This window comes from Alligator sinensis, unplaced genomic scaffold, assembly GCF_000455745.1.
Source record: "Alligator sinensis unplaced genomic scaffold, ASM45574v1 scaffold240_1, whole genome shotgun sequence".
NCBI classification, from domain to species: Eukaryota; Metazoa; Chordata; order Crocodylia; family Alligatoridae; genus Alligator; species Alligator sinensis.
The window spans coordinates 3527913-3533809 of NW_005841902.1; the positions used below are offsets into that span (position 1 = coordinate 3527913).

General features: G+C 41.4%; 1 protein-coding gene across 1 annotated transcript in view; it reads left to right on the forward strand.

Moving 5' to 3' along the window:
- Positions 1-5897, forward strand: part of GOLM1 (golgi membrane protein 1) — a 66956-nt gene that overhangs the window by 637 nt on the left and 60422 nt on the right. The gene's annotated exons all lie outside the window — the stretch shown is intronic.

Below are 5897 nucleotides of genomic sequence, written 5' to 3' on the forward strand. Positions count from 1 at the left end.
CGTCTTGTGCGGGGGACTACGTGCGTGTGTCGCGTGCACTCGTGTGTCTGTCGTGTGTGTGCATGTGCACGCATGCCGATCGTGCCCTGTGCATGTGTCAGTCATGTGTTGTGCTTGCACACGTCTCTCGTGGGTGTGCGGGGGGGGGGGGGCCGTGTGTCGCGTGCACTCGTGTGTCTGTCGTGTGTGTGCATGTGCACGCATGCCGATCGTGCCCTGTGCATGTGTCAGTCATGTGTTGTGCTTGCACACGTCTCTCGTGGGTGTGCGGGGGGGGGGGGGCACACCTGTTGCGTGTGCGGGTTGTATGGGCACCTATGCATTGCATTTGGGTGTGTTGCGTGGGCGTGCATGTGTCTCATATACGTGGGCGCGCATGCACCTGTCGTGTGTGTGCACATGCGTGTCACACGTGTGGGCGCACCCATGTCTTGTGTGCGCGTGTGTGCACATGGGCATGCTCACGTCTCAAGTGTGTGTGAGCGTGCTCACACATGCATCGTGTGTTTGTGGGCGTGCTCATATCTCGCATGGGCATGCTCGCATCTTGCGTGTGTGCGTGGGCAGGCATGCACCTGGCACGCGTTTGTGTGTGTGAGCACACATGCATCACACCTATGTGGGTGTCCACGTGTCCACACAGGTGTCTTGTGCGTGTGTGGGTGCGTGCGCGCACATCTGTCTATGTGGGTGGGTCTGTGTGTGTGGAGAGAGGCGCTTAGCCCTGTTAGCCTGAAATCCAGCAGAGGGCAGGGTAGATCTGCACCTGTGTAGACCCACGTAAGTATAGACTCAGCCTTAGACACGAAGCGGATATGTGTTTGTGTCATTCTCCTCTTCAGCTGCTTCGTTAGCCTCTTCGGGAAGTCTGTCTGTGCTGAAGAGTGGCAGAGGTTGGCATTGTCCAAGTGTGGGCTTGGCTTACCTGAGTCTTGGTTCAAAGAGATGTATTTTCATGAATGTGGTTGGTGATGACATTAGGTATATAACAGCATACACCCAGCTACACCCCTGTGCAACTTCCCTTCTGTGTAAATGCCTGCTTTAGACAGACGATATGTACAGACATTCACTCTTCCAGGAGAAGCTGTCCTGCGAGCAGTTTAACCCTGATTTGTTCCCAAGTTATTTTTCTCCTGGGGGAAAAAAAACTATTTTGGGAGAAGAAGCCTGAGCGTGTGTATGCTCATGGTTTCTCCTGACAGAGTAGTGGCTCTCCCAGGAGAAACTGAATGTCTGTACAGCACTCTTTCTGTAGACCTGTTTTGGATTTTTAAAGTGCAGTACATGTAGAAGGTCTGTTTTTCTTTCAGCGTTGGGGCTGATAGAAACATGCTATTTCCCATGATGTAAATGGTTTTATAGAAGGAAGAAATCTCTAGCTTGTAGAACAGAGCAGTGGTTTTCAGTCAGGGTGCCATGGTATCCTGGGATGCCTTGAGATCCTTTCAACAGTACTGCAGGGTTGCATACTGTGTTAGCACTGTTAGGTGTGCAAGCATCATCCAAAAGATAAACTCAGAGATTGCAAATAGGAATCCACAGTGTTAAACACATTCTGACCTGTTGTAGTCTTTCAGGGCTCTGCGACAGAAGAATTACTATATTTTTCTGTAGTCCAAAAATGAGTGACAGCTAAGAGCTAACATTTTATGAGCAGTTCTTTAACACTATATAGGGATGCTGTGATACTAAGAAAGCTGAGAACCACTGGGACAGAGTAATGGCTTTCTAAGTTGTAAGCAGCATTTCTCATGTAGAAGATTCCTTAATTTCTAAGGAATTGATATCCATTTGTGACAAAATACTCAGCAGCATTAGTTCTGAGTAATACTGTAGTACTTCATTTATATTCAGCAAGCTGTTAACCTCATTAATGAGCTTTTTTGTACCTTAGAGTTGGATAAAATATCATTTAGTCAGCTATCTGCCTCTTGTAAACTTCCTTATATCACCCACCACTGAGCCTTGCCTCTTTTTAACTTTGCTTTAACTGGTATAATACTGATATTTGTTACTGAGGGAAGTACAAATGCAGCATAAAATTACATATAAACTTCATTTGAGAGGAGTGGTTGGATTAGTTGGCCTCTTTGGGGCACTAAGTGAGAGTACTACACTGAGCTCTTAATGAACAAGCAAGCCTCTTGGAAGCAGGATATAACATTCTTGGTGGGTTACTGTACTCTAAAGCAGTGATTCACAACCAGGGTGTTACTGGCATGTGAGAGGGTAAGCAGATAAGGGCAGGTTTAGGCTCTCCCTGCCTGGCTGCTCCTTTTTCCTCACTGCCTGGCCCTTCCTCAAGATGATATGCACTGTAATAAGGTAGTTTTGTGAATTGAGCTGCACCCCATTTAAAAAAGTTATGGACTGGTGCCTCTAGTCTACAAAAAGTTGAGAACCATTTCTCTATAGGGAAACTCTCAAATTGTACTTCTGAAAACTTGCTTGTTGCAAGTAGCAGTTCAGATCACAACAACAGATAGTTGTTTTTTTAAATGTTGTGCACTTGACTTAAAACTAATTAGGAAACAGACTTAATTTTTTTCCCCTTCATCTTTCACAGAATAGCAAGGGTGAGAGAAGCATGTAAAAAATTAAACAAAATATTTAAAACCACAATGATGGATTGTAATTTCCAACTCCAACTTCCTATGATTCTGTGATTTTAGCATGATGAGTTTTACAAACTACCAAGATTAACAATTTGATAATACAAATTTGATAATACAAATACCAGAAGGACCAGGGGCTAAGAGTGTCTGAAATTTACTTCAAGATTTTTTTCGCCCTAAATTGATTACACTTCAGTTTGATTTTGTTTTCACAAGTTTCTGTAATAGATTATGAAGAAAAGGAACACTTTTAGGACCTTGAACTTACTTAAACCGGGGGTGTGGATTCTAAATATCTACTAGTTAGTTACTGAGACCTGTTTACTCTTAAATATTTTTCCCATTTGTTAAGTTGTTTCCCAGAAAATCATGTGACCGTGTTGTAGAAAACTATACACAAACTTAAGTTGTAGGTAGGAGCCTTGCTGGCTTTTGTTTGTGTTACATACTAAGGAAAATTTGGGGCAAGGAAATGTTTGTTCGGATCTGTAATTCCTCTTGGTCTTGAAACAGGTCTTTCGAAGAAGGCCACTTTTCCTTATATTAATAGAAATTTGCTAAACGGGAGGTATTTTGTAATGCTGATGCTTCTCTAAGAAGGCAACTTCTTGTCGTGTAAATTTCTTATGTGCAGGAACATAAGTGTCAAGCGAGTCTTGTAGCATCATTTGTGTGTGTGTGGGTTGCCCCCTCACTTCCATTTTTAAATAAGTTCTATTGCCTTTCTTTTAGGTTTGTTTTATGTGGTATTCTGGTAGGCTCATGTTGATCTTTCTTTAAATGGGGATGTCAAACAATGAAATCGTATTGTGCAAAATCTTCCTCATCCTAACTGTAATGGAAGTACAGTTATGTAATGTAATGTTTTCATTACAATTGAAAATTAAAAAAAAAATTCTAGCTTTTAATAATTTTTTTCTTTGAATTTTGTATGGTTTTTGTTGCATGTGTTGGTGGAGCAGGGGACTATTTCTTTTAAAAACAATATCTTGACACTTTACAGTAAATACATTCTTTACTCTTTTATTAGTTGGGTCAGGTTTTTAAAAACTCAAACTATTTTAACCACAAACTTGGATTTTATCTAATGTATGGTAAATGTTTGAGAGGAAGATGGAAAATCCCCATGATGCATTTTATTGGCATATTATGTGGAGGGAGGTTTTTTGCTGTTTGAGCTAGTGACTGGTATATTCTCAAAAGTATGGGGATACATAGCCTGGCTAGCTGTTGCCTAAGTAGCATATATGGTGGATGTTGCTGTTTCATATACATCTGGTCCTCCAAGAAAAACAAATTATTGCCATTTACTTTTTGTGTTCTGTAAGTTAACAATGCATGGCATTGCAAATAAATTTAGTTTGATCAGTCTTGATTTTATAGTATCCGCATTCCCTCTTGTGGAAGAGGGTAGCAAAGGGAATGCCACTGGTTTGTTTTATTTTGTCTCTGTTTTAAATATCCCATTCATAATTTTAGAAGCCGTGGTTGCACTGCTATGACCTTAACACACCAGTACTCAATAACTTGTTTAGAGTTTTGTATTATCAACAAAAGTAACCTGGTGTATATTGACTCAGGTAATTAAATGTGAATGCAGGCAGAACATGAATGGTTCTTTTAAATTGCATTGACCATTTACAGCCACAGACTGGTAGACTGTAGCTGTTTCCTGGAATATTGAGGATCCAAAGGAAGTATCAGTTCTTTGTCCCATTTGGCCTGGCCTGGCCTGCTTTTTCTCTAGATATTACCCTTGAAAGGAGGCTCCCCCCATTCTGAAAGAGGGATACATCTGATGAATAGCCATTCTCTATGGATACATTACATATAAACTAAGGATGTCATGATGTGGCAACTGCTCCATGCATTAGAGCAATCTTTTTTGCAAACTACCATTGTGGCTTTCCTTAATCTTCCATAGAAGTTCTCTCCAGGCCCTGTTCTTGCTTTCAGGCTAGTTATCCTGTGGGGGTGAAGAGAGACAGCAGACAGGCACAGTGTCTAGGTATGTTCTTGGCAGTATCCTAGCCTCTCTATCAAGACCCACGTAGAGTTTGCAAGCTGCCATACTTTATACTGTGGGTTTTGCCTATGTGATGGATATTTTCTTCAGGAAAATACTTATGACAGGAGGAACATGTGTTCCCATCTTTTTTTCTCCACTGTGCTGTTTGCTGAACAACTAAATTGCTGCACAACTTTTCATCTTGCCATGGGTTGGTCTCACCCTGGGTGAATTGAGCCCACCTATGCAGCCCCGGCCTCAGGTCTTTAGTCATAGTTTTAATATGGGGCCTAGGTCAGGGAAGTAGCAATAACTGACCTTAATGCACCAGAGATCTTGGCTAAAATATCTTATAATGGACTGTTAAATTAAGTTAGTTTCTCCATAACTGGAAAAATATGCTTTGAATCTTGGCCTAGTTTTGTCCCAATATGAAATGAAACCATATATGCTGTACTTCTCCTTTAGAGCCTACAGATTATTAAGATTGAAGTAAAGGGAGAAAAGTGATTTTTAGCAGTGTCCACATGCCCTTTCTTGCCTCCATTCGTCTTTGTTCAGAATTAGCCAGGCTGCTCATGTCAGCTGAACCAGGTTGTTCCAGACAGTCGGAAATTGTGCCTGCAAACAAAGCTCCCCAGCCTTCCTTTTGGGATTTGAGGGATTCTTCCCTAAGGGCTATTACAGAATGATATCCTGCTTGGTCTTTTGCCTATGACAGTGGTCTAGGCCTTAAATAAATGCATCTGGTAATATGTCCGTATTTGCCGTGATTTCAGACAGGCCTGTCAATAGTCATAAGAGACCAGTAAAATAAGAATTGTAAAACTGTCTAATTATTCTCAGACTTATTTCCTAAAAGCATGTGTATTAATACAGGAAATAAAGCCCAAAGTATATGCATTCATTTGCTTCTTGACAAACATCTCTAGGTTGACTAAACTTAACAGTAGTTATGCAATCTACTCAATATATAATAAATAGTGTACCGCATTTTTGGTTTTTATTAAAAAAAAAAAAAACATTCCGGGAATTTTTCGGGCTTTATCTTCCAAACATAAAAACCAGGTTGAAATTGGGATAAAAGGAAGAAAAGAAAAGAAAAAATAATTTTAAATTGGGGAAAATAATAATATGTTCCTGCGGCGGTGAAGGAAGGAGGGACTGGAGTAAGGCTGGGACTAGGGAAGGGGTGCGATGCAGCCTTTTGGCTACTCCTGGGGCTGCAGCAGGCAGCAAAATGTGGGGAACTGTCAGTGGGTGCAGGAATG